Here is an 18,380-nt window from a genome sequence, read left to right as displayed (position 1 = left end):
ACGCACTGACCCAGAACACGCCCTGGGTCGGGACCTGGCTGGGGACTCTAGGTGCTTTATCTAATCAAGTTTATCCCACTGTAAGTGAGCCTGCCTTAGGTCTGAGGACACCGAGACTCAGTGCGATTGGGTGAGCTGCCCAAGGCCCCAGTTAAGTGAAATCTGTGCTTTTCACCATAACAGCTCTGGGCGGCTTTTCTGGAAGAAGAAGCTGTCCTCTGTGTTGTTGGAATGGGCACATCGTGCTCGAAAGACCCTAACGTGGGTCCAGCGACAGCGCCAACTCTTGGGTGGGGTGGGGGCCCTGTGTAGGTGTCTTTGCAGTTAGTGAGGGCATTTGGCATGCTCTGGGACATGTGATTTGGATGCCAGCAACAGATGTGGGTGACCTTATTCCCTAGAAAGTGCCCCAGAGCAAAGTGTTATTGTGCGTCCTCTATATCTTGTTCAAAGACGATACAAATAGAGCATAGCAGAATGCCAAGGGCGTCTTCTGGAAGCACCCAGGCTCTGTTGTAGCCAGAGTTCTCCCACGGGATCTGGGGGATAAGGTGACAGCCCTGAGTCTCAGGAGAGCGCTGGTCCTTTTCCAGCCCGGCCGGCGTGTGCAGCTTCCCGCGCAATCCCTGGGCAGGGAGTGCGCTCCGTAGGTGATGTGATCCTGGAGCCCTGCCTTATGCGTGAAGGGCCAGAGTGGCCTTGCTGCCAGGACAGAAGAGCAGAGGCTTCTGGGCAGAAAGGTGCCGCTGTGATGCTGCTTCTCTTTAGTGGGTGTCTTCTCTATCCGTCACGGTGCTTTAAGCTGCAAAGAAAAACAGCAGTCGGAAATCTCCACGGTGAGGACGTGCACTGGCTCTTGGAACCAGAAGCCCAGGGCTGGGTGGTCTAAGAGGACTTCACGGGCTTGCGTTCCCTCCGCTGCTCCACTGGGAGGCCCACGGGCGGGCTTCGTCCTCAGCCGGCCCCCTGGAGCCAGGAGGGCTGCCAGAGCAATGGGGGCGCCCTGCTTTCCTGTTCACAGCCCGTGGCCCACAGAGAAAGGACCCCATGTGGTTCTGTCTAAAGGGCCACCTGAAGAGGGCCCACGGGGGAGCTCAGGACACAGGCCCCACGTAGATGTGTATCCAGGTTTTCTGGCCTTGGGGCACCTGCATTTTACCGCCCACAGCTCTTGATCTCCCAACTCACTCTCTGCTGGACCGAAGCCCTGTCTTGTCCTTGGCCGGGCACTGAGGACCTGCCATGGACTTCTGCCAGTGACCGCACCTGGCAGCCACCTCCATCCCCTTGCCCTACAATGGATGCTCAAATGCCACCTGGCATCTCATCATCAGGAGGGTCACCTGGTTGCAAGAGTCCTACCCCCTGTGGGCTTCCGGGGCTGCTGCCTGGCTGCATTCGCTCCGGCCGCCTTCCGTCTTCTCTAGGGATGGCTCCTCCCACTACCTATTTCTGGGTCTGGCCACCTGTGGGTGCCTCTGGTCTCAGAGGGTCAGAATTCTCAAGCTAGCATCCAAGCCAAGTCCTCAAACTCCCTAAAAGGTGGGGGTGGGGGGAGCTTTGCAGGTCAAAATCCTGAATTTCAATAAAAAAAGATGTCATATCTTCCTCCACACTGGACTCAGGGCCACAAAGAAATGAGATCACGTTTTGTGATCCCCAACACAGATGAGAGCCCCTTTCCTGAAGGGGGAGGAGTTCACTATATTGAAATCTAATTTCAGGATTTTGCCCCAAGAAATCTCACTAGTCACACAGTTAAATAACCCATTATGTGGAAAATAATAAAATGATGAGAAATGACAGTGGACACAGCTGGGGAAGGTGGACAGGGGTGGGACTTGGGTGAGACAAGTAGGGCTTTAAACCCTAGCGCTGTCATTTACTGGCTAGGTGACCTTGAGAAGTCAGCTAGCTTCCCTGAGTCAGCTCTCCGGACTATAAAATTGGGAGGATAGTGCATGGGAATGTATATTGGTGCGGCCACCATGGGAAACAGTATGGAGGTTCCTTACAAAGCTAGAAATAGAGGTATCTTATGATCCAGCAATCCCATTCCTGGGCATATATCCAGAGAAACTCTAATTCTAAAAGATACATGCACCCTAATATTCACAGCACTGTCTACAATAGCCAAGACATGGAAGCAACCTAAATGTCCATCAACAGGTGAATGGATAAAGAAGATGTGGTACATATATACCATGGAATATTACTCAGCCATAAAAAAGAATGAAATAATGCCACTTGCAGCAACATGGATGGACCCAGAGATTATTATACTAAGTGAAGTAGGTCAGAAAGAGAAAAACAAATACTATATGATATCGCTTATACGTGGAATCTAAAAACATAATACAAGTGAACTTATTTACAAGACAGAAACAGACTCACAGACATAGAAAACAAACTTACGGTTACCAAAGGGGAAAGGTTGGGGTGGGGAGGGATAAATTAGGAGTTTGGGTTTAACAGATGCAAGCTACTATATAAAACAGATAAACAACAAGGACCTACTGTATAGCACAGGGAACTATATTCAATATCTTGTAATAAACCATAATGGAAAAGAATATGAAAAAGAATATATAGAGAGATATATGTTTAACTAGATCACTTTGCTGTACACCTGAAACATTGTGAATCAACTACACTTCAATAGAAAAAAATAGCACCGTAAAGCACTAAATAAACACTTACTAAATGTGAAAAAAAAAAGATTGGAAGGATAATACTTACCTCAAAATGTATTGCTAGGATTCACTGAACTAGGTATATATATATAAAGTGTGGTGTACAGTGTGAGGTACGCCTCACAGCTCTCGCCTGCCTGGGGTGAGGCAGCCGCTTAAGAGACGGGGCTTGTTCTGAGGACAAGGAAAAGGAGGAGAAGGTGAAATAAAAGGTAAAGGGAAGAAGAAGAGGAAATACTGAGTTGCTCCTGGAAAAATCTATCATCGAGTCCCTCAATCTTTAAACCTTATGAGTTCTAAACAATAACGGTCCTGGGGGACACTTACCTCTGCACAAAGAAGAAAGACTTTGCACAAAGAAGAAAGACTTTGCACGTTCTCATGAAACACGATTCTCCTCTGTGCAGCTGACACCTTCACACGTGCCCAACAGAAGCACCGGCCCCAGGATAGACGCCCACACTCCCCTGATCCCCGTCCACCTGGACAGAGTTTCTTCTTCAACAGCGAGGGCTGGTTGCGGGATGCTTATCAGCTATATCTCCAGGATTAGTTGTTCTATTTTCTGTGAGTCTCACACCACTTGCTGGCAGATTAATCCTCCTAAAGAATGTATGCTGACTAACTGAAGGGGTTTCTGGTTTTAGCAATTTAAACATTAAGATGCTGCCTTAGGGCTTCGCTGGTGGCGCAGTGGTTAAGAATCCGCCTGCCAATGGAGGGGACACGGGCTTGAGCCCTGTTCTGGGAAGATCCCACATGCCACGGAGTAACTAAGCCCGCGAGCCGCAACTACTGCACCTGTGCTCTAGAGCTCGTGAGCCACAGCTACTGAGCCCACGAGCCACAACTACTGAAGCCCGCGCGCCTAGAGCCCGTGCTCCGCAGCAAGAGAAGCCACCGCAGTGAGAAGCCCGCGCACCGCAACGAAGAGTAGCCCCCACTCACCACAACTAGAGAGAGCCCGCACGCAGCAATGAAGACCCAACGCAGCCAAAAATAAAATAAATAAATTTATTAAAAAAAAAAGATGCTGCCTTAAAATCACAGTCACTACCCTTCTCACACAGCACACCAGCTACGCTTGCGAATACAAAATCTTCCGTCGCTCTAGATCAATTTCACCAATTAAATAGTTCTGTCCTCATTTTAGATTCTCCTATTAGCTCTTGAACGTTGGTTATTAAAACCATAAAGTGTACTGGGCTGAAAATATATTTCATTAAGGAAAGTTTGTACACTATTATTGGTTAATTAACTTCTAATTGAGTCAACGGGCTGACTTGACTTTTGTTTTAAGTAGTTGAAAAGGAGCTCCTGACTTAGAGGCATGAGTTAGCGTACTTGGGGATTCAGAATTGTATGTCACCCCCCAGAGCCTAATTCCCAGGACGCTTCTTCTGCAGGAGGTGGGGTCTTGGCTTTCCACTGCCACAAGGGCCATGTCCTTTTGTCTAGAGGTGGCTGGCTGTCCATTTACCAGCCACCCTTCTGAACCTTCTTTCTTGTTAGGTTAAAGGTGCCCGATGCTCACCATTTATTTATTTTTTTTTGCGGTACGCGGGCCTCTCACTGTTGTGGCCTCTCCCGTTGCGGAGCACAGGCTCCGGACACGCAGGCTCAGCGGCCATGGCTCAGGGGCCCAGCCGCTCCGCGGCATGTGGGATCTTCCCGGACTGGGGAACGAACCCGTGTCCCCTGCATCGGCAGGTGGACTCTCAACCACTGCGCCACCAGGGAAGCCCCCGATGCTCACCTTTTTACCTTTTGCTGCTAGGGCATGGGCCCGAGACCATATTCTGGCCACATGAGAAGAAATCTCCTGGAGCCTTCTGGAAGGAGGCAAGGGAGGAGAAGTGTCCCCGTCCTGCTTGTGAACACAGCTATAAGGGGCACCAATGTCTGGAGCTAGACCTCTACACCTAAGGCACCGTGACCTCTACATCAAGGGTGACCAGGGCCTGGGTCATGGATGACGGTGGCAGGCCCTGCTCTCTTCCCTGCAGCCCAGAGCATCTTGAGGGGCATGGCATGCTTTCAGCTAAGATGGAGATGACTCAGAATGAGCACGGGAGGCGGGGTGCAAAGGCTCCCTGTCCACGCCAGCCACAGGCCACGCTGAGGGAGCAGCAGAGACGCCCTCCCTGCGAGCCGGGCACCGTGCTCACTGCTGCCCGCGGTCTCCACAGCCTCATCCAAGCCTAGAGCCACCAGAGGGGCTGCCTGAGAAACTCAGCCTGGAAGAAATGTGTGGCTCACGGGAGGGCATCTACGGCTTTCTCAAAGTCCACAGCCATGAGACACTGATGGAAGTAGGATTCCCAGGCAGCTCGGTGGACCGCGGCTTTCCGCTCTCCCCTGCGGCAGGGCCATGGCCTTGGCAAAGAAGCAAAGCAGCCCGGGGGGGAACCTGCATGCCCCGCAGCCAGGCTGGGTGGCTCCAGAAACGGCTGCCACGTGGGAACAGGGACCGCTTTTGCTGGCTGTGCTGAGTTTTCAAGGGAAGCTAAGACTGTGATTTTAGGCAAAAGATCCAGGCTTTCAACCCTATTCTAAACATTTTAAGCACAGTAGAGACCACCCCCTTTCTCTCCCCTCCCAAGCCCACCAGAAATGCGTTGACCATAGTCAGCTCGTGCTCCGCTGCCTGCGGGAGTTTCCTGCACTTCCTCTCCCTCCCCAGCTCCCTCTTCCGCTCTGCCAGGAACCTCCAGTCCCACCCACGGCCTTCAAATGCCTGCCTCCAAGAGAACCTCTTGTCCTCTCCATCACAGGCCACCAGCAGAAGCCCCCCACCAGCAGAAGCCCCCCAGCTGGTCTCCTGGAACCACAGTGAAGCCAGGTCGGGCCAGGACACAGCTGGGATCCTCCAAGTCTTGCAAGTCACCCAGTGGAGCAGGTAGACATCTGCATGCAAAACCAAACCAAACCTTGACCCTCACCTTACGTCATCTATAAAAGTTAACTCATATTGGATTACAGAGCTAAATGTAGACCTTAAAAACTGTAAAACTTCTAGGAGAAAACATAGGAGAAACTTGTTGCAATCCTGGGTTAGGGAAGAATTTCTTAGATGGGATACAAAAAAAAATGCAAAAGGATAAATTGATAAATTTTAAGCCACAAAATGAAAAACTTCTGTTCTTTGAAAGATACTGTTAAAAAATGAAAAAGTCTGGGAGAATATATTTGCAAAACACATATCTGCTAAAGTACAGGTATGCAGAATATATAAAGAATGTTCAGAACTCAATGATAAGAAAACAAGCTGTAAAAAAAAAAAACGGCCAGAGATCTAAACTTCAGAAAAGAATGTATATGTATAGCAAGTAAGCACATGAAAAAGTGCTCCATATTATTTGCCGTGAGGAAAACGTGAATTAAAATCAGAATGAGACATCATTACATACCAGCCAGGATGGCTAAAATTAAAAAGGCTGACAACACCAAGTGCTGATCAAGACACAGAACAACTGAAACACATGTTTTTTGGTGCACATGCAAATGGCACAGTCAGTTTGAAAACAGCCTGGCAATTTCTTACAAAGTTAAACACATTTCATTTGACCCCGAGATCTCGCTCCTGCTTCGTTCCCCGAAAAACCCGCGTAGCCTTTTTATTCATAATTATCCCAAACTGGGACTAGCCCAAATGTCCATCAGCTAGTGAATGGATGAACAAATTGAGGAACATCCATACACGGAATAGTAATCAGCATTGAAAAGGAACAAGCTGTTGATTCACGGATCGACATGGATGAATCCAAAGGCTGCACACTGTGTGATTCCATTCATGTGACAATCTTGAAAAGGCAAATCATTAGGACAGAAAGCAGCTCAGTGGCTTCGGGGTGTGGGGAAGGGGCACGAGGGAACCTTTGTGGGAGATGAAACTGTTTTACATCTTCACCGATGTCATGGTAACACAACCGTACACCTTTACAAAACGCTGCAAAATATGAATTTTTCTGAAGGCAAATTAAATCTCAAAAAAAACCAGACTTAAGAAACATCCTTCAGGTGACTACCTGGTTGTAAAGTCATCTGATTCAAGCTTCCTCAGGAAAAGGAGAGTTTTATATATTAAGACATCATAAGGAAAATGGGTTTCATGGAAATTGGACACAAGAGGTACAGGAGCCCAGGCTCAGGGAGACAGGAGAAAGAGGGCGTGTGTCTGGGGCTGACTTTCAGCCTCTCCCTTCACAGACTGAGCCTGGAGCAGTCAGTTGTTCCTCACCTGGTCTCCGGGGCCAGACCCCCTGCGGATCCCAGGTGCAGACATCTGGCTGGCCCGTCCGTCCTTCCACCCACCAGCAAACACACACGTTGGGCCAAGTGTCATCAGTTGCTGTGTAGGGACCAAAGAAGGGTGTGGGTATTGGGGGACTGTGGACAGTTCCACGTGCGGGGAAACTGTGCCGGTGGACCCCAAACAGGCAGATCGGACCCTCCCACCACCTTTGGGATAAAGTAGAAACGCCGGAGCATGACGGAGAAGTCCCTCCTTATCTTTGCATCCTGGTGTCTTGTCAAGCCCCCTGACGCCCTCGTTTGCTCTGGCCCGGTATTTTATGATGAGATGCAATTACTTGGTAAGTTCTTGCTTGGCTCTGGTAGGGCCCGGAAGTCTCCCTCCATTTGAGAGGACTTTCCTTTGGGTCCCGCTTTGTGGAACTGACCATCTTGGATACTCTGGGACTCGCTGGGGTCACTGCTGCCTCTAGGGAGCCCTCCTGGAATGCTGCCAGGCTCCCCACCTCTGTATGCCAGGGGCAGCCTGTATTTCTTATCCTGACTGCGGGTGGGTGGGTCCCGCCCCCACCAGTCCTTACCGCTGACCACCGGTTTCCAGCACTGCCTTCCTGGTGCACCCGCCTGTGTCCAGTGGGGCCGCAGGCCTGGCCTCCCCCCGCAGGAGTGGGAGTGAGGTCAGGCCACTCTGGCCAGAGCATTTCACTGTCAGGGTGCCATTCACCTCCTTCTCTTTTCCTTCATCAGGGCTGTTGGCAATGTTTGAGCCGGAGCCCAGGCCCCAGGGCGCAGCATTCCCGTCCTCCGTTCATTTGCTCTGCTGATGCGTTCACTTGCAGGATGTTGCTTCCCAGTGGTGGATGACATTTCCCCAGAGCGCCCACTGGGCGCCAGGCACTCCCCCTGCTGGGATGGCGCTAGTGAGCAGTTTCTAGTTATCCTTGTCCCGTGCCCACCGTCAGCAGGGGAGAAGGTATTCATCAATTCATTCCTAAGTATAATTAGTCTATCAAATTCTCGACTTCCAGCTGAAGGAGCCTCTGGCACACCCTTGGATAATTGAATTCCTCACGATCACGAAATCCCATTTTCTGTCCTGACACCTAACTGCTGCCAGTGCTTCTCCCTCAAGTGAAGCTTTTGAGCCCAAAGCCACACCGCCTGGCTGGTTCTCCAGGGTAATTTGCATCCTGCGTGGCTGTACTGCACGGTGGCAGCTTCCATCCTACTGAACAGGAGAACGCGGCCCGGGGACATTTAGAATCTGCAGCAGGGGAAGGCACTAAGCTGCAGTCTGCCCACAGGATCGGCTGGCCCGGATCGCCACACAGGGGACAGCTGCAGCTTCTACAGCCACAACCAGAGTGACAAGTTCATGAACTTGGATCATGTAGTGGTGCTGAGTGGGCCCTGCCCAGAAGGATCATGCAAGGTCTATGCGGAGCTGGGCAATGCGGGGAATGAGGGCCTGTCCGAGGAATTCTGGGGATTGCTGTTACCATGAAAACACTTGAGGACATTTATTTCCATCGCTTCTCCGTGAAGAGTAATGTTTGAAAACCCATGCGTTTTCAGACAGCTAAATACGATACCTGACCCTACAGTGGAGGATCTTGGGACGGAGGGGAAAGAAATACTACAAAAGACATGGTCAGACCAACTGGCAAAACTGGAATATGGACCAAGAATAGATACACATATTTTATCAATATAAAGCTACGAATTTGGTAACTGTACTGTGATTACGTAAGATAACATCCCTACTCACTCATAGGAAAGACATATCAAAATATACAGGGGTGAGGGGTTATAATAGGGTATGGAACTTACCTACAAATGATTCAGGAAAAAATGGCTATGTATAAAGTGCTTTTCAAATATCTATTAAAGCCCGCTGAGTATCAGGCTTTCTGGCTGGTGCAGGTTCTCCTTGCTAATTGGAGCCTTTGGCAAAGCTGTAAGAGTCAAAGCTCATACAACTTTCGACAAGTGGCCCAACTCTTTTTTCCTCTTCTTTAATTTGCTCTGGATCCTTTGTCTACAGCAGGAGTCTTTATGCTCAGTTTGGTTCTTCCAGGAACTAAGCTCCTTCACATTAGTGTCTCTAGATTTTCATCCTGGGGGTTTTCTGAATTTGGACCAGTGGGGAGATATTTTCTGGAGGCTTATTTCAGTTACAAGAAAGGATGAACTTTCATGGATAAATCAGGCCAAAAGTGGGAAAAACAAGAGCTATAAACAGTGCCCTAAAGAGTTTTGGCAGAATCCTTATTCTGCACTTACCAGCTACTTGACCTTCCGCAAGTTATCTAACCTCTGGGAGATTTGGTTTCCTAGTCTGTGCAGTGGGCATCTCCTAGTGACAAGTTCAGAGGGTTAAGTAAGAGGATTAATGAAAGTTGGGCACAAAACGCATGCTGAGTAAAGGTAAGCTATTCCTGCAGCTGCTTTTATAACATCAAATCCCAGAAAGACATAATTATTATTATCCTATTTGTATTATAATTTTGATTCGGTAGAGAGATTAATAATCATATTAATGACAATGGCTTCCACGATTTCAGGGGTTCCTTCTTACCAGTCCCTTTATGTTGCAAGTAACACCTCATTTAACCCCCAGGACATCACTCGGAGGTGGGCTTATTAGCCCATTTCAAAGATAAGGACTTTGAGGCCCGGTGGCATTAAGAAAATATGCAGGGCCTCCCACGCCACCCGCGCTCCGGTGCTGGCACTCAGATGGGAAAACCGTGGATACGAGAGAGTCTAGGCTCCAGACCCGGCTGGCGGCGAGCGGACACTCGAGCCCAGGTTTCCCGGTCCCGGGAGGGACCGCAGCCCACGGCACAGCCCGTGCAGCCACCTCTCCTCCGTCCTGTCCTCTCGCTGCGCCCGGGACGAAGGATCGAGGCCGCACAGTTCCTTCCTGAGTTTCAAAGAATTCGCTTGCAAATTGCCTTCCAGGACAGGTCCGATGTGTGTTTCGCGGACGCCCCAGCCTGGGTGGTCGGGGTCCCGCGTCCGGGGGTCCCGGGGGCGGGACGAGGCGTCCCGGCGCCCCCGCCCGGCTGCGGGTCCCCAGCTCCCCGCGCCGGCCCCCGGCAGCAGCAGCGGCCTCCGGGAGCTCTGGCCCCGCGCCCCCCGCGCCCCCCGCGCCCCGCCCTGCGCCCAGGCCGCGGCCCCGCCCGCGCTGGCGCCCCCGAGCGGTCCGGGCGGCGGCGGCGGCGGCGGGAGGAGGAGCAGGAAAAGCGACCGGGGGAGGAGGCGGAGGCGGCGGAGGCGGAGGCTGAGGCGGCGGCGGCGGCAGCGGCGGCGGCGGGCGGGGCCGGGCGGGTTTAAAGCCCATCGAGGGGGTGGGGAGGCCGGGAGGAGGCAGGGAGGGACGCGAGCGGCGCGCCGCGGCGGGCTGGGCGCTCGGAGGCCGCGGAGCCCCGCGCGGAGCCCAAAGTTCGCGCGCGGTCCCCGGGCGGCGGCGCGCGGGGGCCGGGACCGCCCTGCGCGCCGCCCTCGCCCCGCGGGACCCGCGCCGCCCCGGCCGCGCCGAGGGTCGCGGGCGGCCAGGCGGAGGCGGCCGGGAGCGGCGCCGCGGCAGGTACGGAGTTGGGCGGCTAGCGCGGCGCCAAGTTACTTTGTGGCCGGCCGGCGGGCGGGCGGCAGCCCCGGCGTCATTGTCTGTGCGCGGGCCGCCCGGGCCGGGGACGCCGGGCGCCGCGGGGGCGCGGCGGGCGGAAGGGCGTCGCCTCGGGCCGGGGTCTGCGGCGCGCGAGGGCGGGGACCGGGCGCGGCGCGCGACGTCGGCGACCCCTGGGAGCCGAGGAGCCCGGGCGGCGCCCGCTGGAGCCCTCCTGTCCGACGCCGGCGGCTCGCGGGCCGGACCGGGACTGGGGCCGGGGTGGGGGCCGCGTCGCCGGGCGGTCAGGGCCAAGGCCGCGCTCCCGGGCCGCCCGGAGAGTGAGCGCCGCGCGCCCCTGCAGCCCCCGGTGCGCCCGCTCCCGGGCAGTGGGGCCGGACCCTACCGAGCCGGAGCGCGCCCGGGCCTGGGATCTTTCCCTCTGGTTCTGCCGGTGACCCCGCTGCCCGGGCCTGACCCCAAGTCGAGGGCGCGCGGGTTAGCGGCCCTCCAGCCGGGGAAATGTGATAAGAGCCGTGCTGTTCACAGAAGGCAGTTTCTGATGCAACTCTCGGCCTCTGCGATCTCCTCTCCTCACGCCTGCCTGGCGACGGCCCTCGAGCATGTGCGTTATGGAAATGAGGGTATTCTCCACTTTTTATTGTGTTCGTCTTGTCTTGGGGTTGGAAGAAACGCCAACTTTCTGTCGTTTGCATTGACGAGGCGGTGGGTCACGTAGGGGAGCCACAGGTGACTAGGCTCGGGCCCGGACCTTTTCGGCTGCTTTCTTGCAAACGTTGTCCCCAGCTTCATTCAAGAGATGCGAAGAAAAGACCCAAACAAGTAGCGCTCGTGAGTAAACACGCGTTATTGCACAACTTTCTCTTTGCTGCTGTTTACGAGGCCAGGCCCAGGACACTTTGTTTCTGAAAATGCTGATTCAGCCGTTTGGAGCCCCCGAGTTTCAGAAATGGTTCTCTCTCTAACGTTTCGCTGAGTTTTACTAGGAACACATGTTGTTAGCACGGCAACAGGCGTTGACTGGGGTCTACAGCCCCAAGCGGGACGGTTTTCACAAGAGTTGACCTAGAGTTCCCTTCGTGCTCTCCAGGAGGGAAAATGGATAGGATCTAGGTTTCTGTAGCAAAAGAAATTCTGATTTCTGGCGATGGTGGTGTCTTTTACGGTAGTATTTAATTAGGGAGAAAGCTCTGAAACCAAAGTGTTTCCAGGAATGATGGTAGAGGAGTGCGTTTTTCGGTTAAAAATCAGAACTCTAGGGTTACTGCATGTAATATTTGAGTTTTACTGAGGGCCCTTGAAAGAGAAGGACCACACAGGCCAATCCCAGGATTACAGGCAGAGAATTTGAGGACAGAGAGAGTCACACACCCAGCAAGCTGCTTGCGAAATTGAGAACTGTAGCGAGGGATACTTCTGTAGCATTTCACATTTTGCGAGACACGTTCAAACCCTAACTGCTGTTAATCCTCTGCAGCCTCCTGCTACCCATTTTACAGGCATGGAAACTGAGGCTCATGAGATTAATTGGCATGCCCAGGGTCACGGGGCCAACAAGTGCCAGAGTTATCACCAGAGCCTAAGCTTTTTTTTTTTTTTTTTTTTTTCTTAAGCTCTGTTAGGTTCATCCTTCTGTACAGGTGCATCTGCCTCTAAAAGCGAAACGGCCCTTCCCCGTGCCGGTCACACACCCAGAGAACCAGGAGGCTCTGTTACCATTCCCGGGGCTCCCAGCCTTCCAGATTTTTGCCCTATCACCAGGATATTATCAATGCCTTCTTTTGTCCACTCACTTTTTGTGCTTAAATCCACATTTATTTTGGGAGGAAACTTTGATACCCACGAACTAATGAGTCTGAAACAGTAGTTACGTTTATTGTAATTAAAATCATGTTTTAATAAAAGCTGTGTCCCGCTAAAGTCATGTATTGCGTATTGCCCATGGTCTCCGCTGCTTTGGGGGCAGCATTGGACTGGGCAAAATGCCTTTCACTGTGGTCCAGGAACGCGGAGCTGGGCATGTTCGTGCCAGCTACTCGTCCAGGGCTTGTAGGGTGGTGGCTGCCAGGATCGGAACCTGGGGCAGCCCTGGCCCAGTTACAGTGACCACCTCTGTGGCCACTGACCCTCAAACGCGAGAGAGGAACAAAGCCAGACTCCTAAGAGCTGTTCCCCGAACTTTTGATTTGGATGATGAGGCTGGTCTAAGACGTTACAACATATAGAAACCAGACTCCTGCTTGAACAAAGCTGTCTCCCGTGCCTTCACCCTCATCTGACAGCTTTAGAAATTCTAGGTTGGTGTATTTGATAAAACCTAATGCTTTCAAGGCGACATAATTTAAGAAACTTATTTCCTTGGGGTTCTGTCCAACTCTTAACCACAGGGGAAGAGAACCATGCACAGCGGCTGGCTGGCCTGCCTCTCAGAACTGTGAGACTGCCCGCAGGGAACTCTGTCCTGCTTCATGGGGAGAAGCGTGTGCGTTTGCAGCTCGGGGTGTGATCCCTGTGTCTGTTTCTCAGGCCGTTAAACCAAGGTGGAATCGTGTGGGCCCATAAGGAGAAAACATGTGCTATGCCTTTCTTTTAAGTAATCAGTCATATGTTCCGAATTTAACTAAAACCTTTCTTGCCAATTGAGAATTTATTTCACCTGTCTTTACTTTTTGCTCAACTGTGGATGTATGGGAGATTATGGAAGACGTTAGGGCAATCAAGCGGCTTGGTTGGCAAGGCTTGGCAAACTGGTGTTTTGGGGATCTGGGAACCTCCTACAAGGCCCGTGTGCTAACTTTAGTGTTTATAAGTGATCACAGCCATTCAGGCGCTGGCTGGTGTTTACTTTGTGTTGGTGTTTTATGGCACATTTCTGGGGAGCTGTCCGTCCCCCCACCGTCTCCGTCCAGCGTCCGCGCTCCTGGTGACCATGGATCTTATTAGGTGTAAGGGGTTGAAAGCATGTGAAGCTGGCTTTTCTTTAATAATGTAAAAGGCGGTATGACTGTTTTTTGCGCTGGCAACAAGAAAAGCCATGTCCCACGGTTATCAAAAATCGTCCCAGACGTAGAAGTGAGTGCTTGTGACTTTCCGCTTTGGGGATATACCGACGCCAGAAAGCTGTCCCTCTCTGCTTGTGTAGTGGGAGAGGTGGGCTTGAGAATGAGAGAAGCCTTGCTTGCCCAAGTGCTCTTTTGTCCATTTGTGAAAGGGATGGGTGTTGAGGTGGAAATAGCTTCTCTGCCCCTTAAGTCAGAGTCTTGCTTTAGAATCCCTGCCCGGAATGCATGGGATGAACTTGGTGGGTAATGACTGGATGCCACTGGGAAAACTAGGATATTGTGCCTAGTTTTTCCACCCTTGAATTTACATATGGATTGGGGGGAGATTAGAAGACTGTTTTGATTGTCACAAATTGCAGTGCCTGAAAACATTCGTGAAGCTGATTGTCTTTAAAAAAAAAAGACATCTTGCTCCCTTTTGCTTTGCCCGGGTAGACGCCTGGTTCTTCCGTTTACTAGCTGGGTGAGCGGGTTGACTAAGCTTATTGGTAAAATGAGAGTCACAGGGGTGCTGACCTGTAGGGAGGGTGGGGTGCCTTTGGGATCGTGTGTACCTTGGCATGTGGCACGTGTGAGGGCTCAGAGACACTGCTTCTGTGACACTGAGCCTGTCTCACAGCAGCTCGTTGGCTTGGTTATGCTGCTTCCTGTGAACGTGCAAGGTCTCTCTAGTAATCGGATGGGAGACTCTGCTTTTTTTGTAGTTTTGTCTCTGCACCCGTTAGCTGTGCAAAACCTTGTGGCACTGACTGAAACTGGCTTTGAGCGCCAGTCACTGGGAGCGAGAAGCCTCTCCTGGCTGCTGAGCAGCCGACAGTTTGAACTGCCCGCGGGTCGGATGCTATGCGCAGAGGCGGACAAGTGGGATGGAGACCTCGCCTGGCCGCAGACCACGGGGAAGAGCAGGCGTCAAAAACTGGTTCTTTGTGACCAGGAGCAAGAGATGGGCAGTGGCTGAGCTGCACGGGCTCAGACCGGCTGTGGCGCTGGGCGTCTGCGTGGAGACCGCTCGGTGCAGGCACGTGGGGACGCACGGCATCTGTCTCCAGGACCCCGGGGTCTGGAGTCTGCAGAGACGCTTAGCCCAGCTGGGACTGAAATGCACGTGGACTGCCGGTCCTGACGGGCTGCCTTTGCCCCAGGGAGCAGCTCCTGCGCCCTGTCCGAGGGCTGTGTGCTGGGCAGCCCTGCCGCTCCCTGAAGTCCGGCTGGGTTTTCGGGCCGGGTCAGTGGGCCCGGGCCCCAGCGGCTGCAGTCTCGCCTAGTAACGTGGGCTCAGAAAGCACCTGGCACGGGAGGAGGTGGCTGTGTCTGTCCTTCTTCGCTGTGTTACTGTGGCCACAACTAAAAGCCAGGTGGGCAGCTGGGACCCTCCGTTGTCTTCGCGCTGCCCCCGGAACTGCCCGGCGGCCTCCCGTCCGGCCCTGTCTGTGAGCCCTCCGGTGTCTCACTCTGTAAGAGAGAAGCCAGGGGGCACCTAAAGACCCCTGTCAGGTGGGCGCCAACAGGGAGGGGCCTTCAGCTAGCCTGGGTCACACTTGAGATGCTTCTCAGAGGAGAGAGACACCGAGTACTCACTTCTCCAGCCAGCTGCGCCTTTGGTTTCCTTATTGTTTTTTTTTTTCTTTTTTGGAAACTTTCATCCCTGGGAGTGTCTTCTTCCAACCTTTTATGAGTTGCAAACATCCTTTAATCTAAAGACTTTTATTATGCCCCATATCTAATAGTAATCTTAGGGTTCCCTGCTCCAAGAAACTCCTCGTGACCAAAACGCTACTGTGAACTGAGGGACGTTTAAATCCAGGAGTTTGTATGGCAACGTCATGCACGTGGGGGGGTCTCCCCTGGCCCGAGGGTGATGCCTGCGCTAGAGCCAGGACCCTGCTTAGGAGTCTTCCCGTGGGCTGGGAGGCTGAGCTGGGTGATGTCCTGGATGCACCAGCACAGTCTGTGAGTATGCTACCCCAGGGCCTCCAAGCTGCTCGTTCTGGAAGGCCGCTGTGCTCCTCTGAACTGTGTAGATCTCACGGAGACCCCCTCCAGGATGTTTCTGGATAAAGGAGTGCGTGAGACCTTCATGGCATCTCCCTAGCGGAGGAGGGGGAAGGCAGGACAGCCTCTTGCTCCGGAGTCGGGCCGCTCCTTAGCTGCAGGCACGGCGTGGCCCTTCTCCCCGCCGCGGGGCCTGCAGGGCCGCGGTGCACACGGCCAGCCTGTGTCCTGTCCTCCTCTCCCCAGGCGGGGCCCCGTCTTCTGCTTTCCTGGCCTTCCCGAGCAAGTTCTGTCCGTTTGAGGGGTCACTGGCTTTCTAATCCCTCAACACCCAGGGCAGACTTTGGAAATTTAGTTTGTTTAATCAGTGATAAATGTCCATAGTTTACAGAGTCCGTTCCCCAGAAGTAACCAGGCTTGGCAGCCGACCTTTTCTGTATTCGCCTCCATGTTTCTAAGCAGACGTCTGTACCATGTTTTGTCGTTCCTTGTTACCTCCCTTGCTGCCTCTCCACCCTCCCAGACCCCGGCCCCCCTCGGGATTCTTTGACGTCCCTGCTTAGAAGGCGAGGACGCCGACCTGTCCCACATCATCCTGCCCTGTATGTACTTCCTGTCTCCCATTGTCTCTATGGTGAGATTGGCTGGACCGGCGCGCAGTGCTGACGCCATGGCAACAGCCCTAAACACTGCTGGTGGAGCCAGGTAGTGTGCTGTGATCACTTTCTCTGTCTTGCAGGACGTCTTGCTTTCTTGTGGAGTTGTATTTGCATTTGCTTAGTAGTTTAGGTACGTATCACTCTTGACCCCCACCTCCACTCCAAGCTGACACAGGTGTGCAAATATTCTCTCAGACACCGTAGTTATCCAGCCAGTTGTGTCTTTGGGAAGCAGCCTCTTGTGTGCCTTTCGTCCCCAGGTGCCTGGCTGCCCTCCAGGCTCCCTGCTCAGCTTTATCCCGGCCGCTTGCTCCTCCCTCATCCTGAGCAGGCCCTTTGTTCTTTTCCTGGCTCTCATGATTCCTCTTTCCTGGTTTCTTCCCACAATTTGATGGAGACCATTCCATAATAGCTTCCAAAAAAGAGGTGCATGCAAGTTTTTTGAGACCTTGCGTGTCTGAAAATGTCCTTATTGGACTCTTCACTCTTCAGTGTTTTTTCTTTTTCCTTCTTTTTTTTTTTTTCATGTCTGGAAGCTTGTAGGATTTTCTCTTTGTGCCTTTATTCAGAAATCCCTCGTAGATGTGCCTGGTCGGGTGTCTACGTCTATCGTGCAGGGTACATCAAGAGCCCCTTCAAGCTGGGAACTCAGATCCTTGGGGCTGGGACCAGGATGTTTTTGAATTAATTCTTTCATTTCTTTTTTTTTCCATCTTCTTCTTCTTTCTTTCTAGAATTGCTTTTATATGGGTGTGAGCTGCCCGGACTGGTTCTCTAATTACCTTTTGTCTCCTATCTGAATCTGTTGAGTTCTTCTAGGTTGTGGAGTATATCACCTAGACTTTTTAACCTTTTTACTGGATTTTAAATTTCTGTTTTCATTTTTAATTTCTAAGGACCTCTTTATTTCTTTTTTGATTAGTATTTGTATGTAGACTTTAATTTTTGGAGCAGTTTTAGATCCACTGCAAAACTGAGCAGAAAATGGAGAGATTTAACCCCCTGCCCTTAAGCCTGTCCACTGTCAACATCCTCCACCACAGTGGGACGTTTGGTACAGTCAGTGAGCCTATAGCGCAGCACCGTTACCCTGAATAATTCTTCTTCTTTTAATGGCGCAATATTCTGATTTCATAGATGCATTATATTTTTAAACCTCTTTCTGGATATATTAGTTACCTGTTTTTTTTTTTTTTTTTTTTTTTTTCCTTACATAGTTTCTTCTCTCCAATTTTTACGTTATTTATTTTCCTGCACGTTTGGGTCTGGCGTACCCAGAAAGCAGAGCCTATGGCAGGCAAGAACTTGCGGGTGTGTTTTATGTTTTATTTGGACGTGCAGGGCTAGGGAGGCAGCGGTGAGGGAAGGGGGTCCCTGGGGCTGGTCCCCAGGCGGCTGCCTGGGCAAGTGAGAGGAGTCCGTGGTCCATGTTGTGATTCCCCAGACGGTCCTGGGGGTGGCAGGGGGGAGGGGAAGAGCTTCCAGTCGGTGCTCATTCCCTCCACGGAGCCCTGGGCGCGAGCCTGCAGGTGCTGGGTGCAGGCCACGTGGGCAGGCCGTCCCAGGCCTTGGGGCTTGTCGCGCCTGAGCCCCAGTGGTCGCCCCAGCAGTGGCCAGACAGAGACCCAGACAGGCGAGGCGGATGGAGTGGTGTCTGACCCATTGCGCTTGTCCCTCATCTTTTGGACTCAAGGCTTTGCTTAGATGTCTGGGGCCCTGCTGTGCCGTCCACGTTCAGAGGCGTCCCTGGGAGGCTGATGGTGGGCCTCGGGGTACAGCTGTCTGGTTGCCCCATTGTGTGGGGAGCCCCCGGTGCTCCAGTCCTGGGTCTTTTCTCCTCGGAAGGGGCCAGACTGTCTGAAGAAGCCTCTTTTCATGCCCACGATCTGGGCCTGGGAGCCCTGGAGCCGTCAGCCGTCCCATCAGAATCAGCAGCACTGACCACCTGTGCTCAGTGTGGTACCAGGGGCCACAGCCCTGTCGCTGCTTCAGGAGAGAAACCCACTTGCTGGTGGTGAGAGCGGGGCACCCGAGGGGTCCAGCCGAGCCTTGGACTTTCTGTGAACCCTCTTGCTTCCTTGCTCCTGAC

The 18,380-nt window shown here is 52.7% G+C and overlaps 1 protein-coding gene across 4 annotated transcripts in view; it reads left to right on the top strand.

Moving 5' to 3' along the window:
• The first annotated feature begins 10,469 nt into the window (after positions 1–10,469).
• The window catches only part of GRB10 (growth factor receptor bound protein 10), a 195,143-nt gene continuing 187,232 nt past the window's right edge, over positions 10,470–18,380 (top strand). For 2 of the 4 annotated variants that reach the window (XM_081244419.1, XM_081244422.1), the window contains exon 1: positions 10,470–10,539. The gene's annotated coding sequence lies outside the window, so the exon portion shown is untranslated. Of the gene's footprint in view, positions 10,540–10,892; positions 11,183–11,265; positions 11,410–18,380 lie in introns of those variants that run through there. The other 2 variants (XM_081244420.1, XM_081244421.1) reach the window with 2 other exon arrangements.

The sequence above is a fragment of the Mesoplodon bidens genome (genome assembly GCF_964165515.1).
Source record: "Mesoplodon bidens genome assembly, chromosome: 9".
In the NCBI taxonomy this organism is placed as follows: Eukaryota; Metazoa; Chordata; class Mammalia; order Artiodactyla; family Ziphiidae; genus Mesoplodon; species Mesoplodon bidens.
Note: the sequence above shows the minus strand (reverse complement) of the source record. Positions and strands in the feature narration are given on the sequence as shown.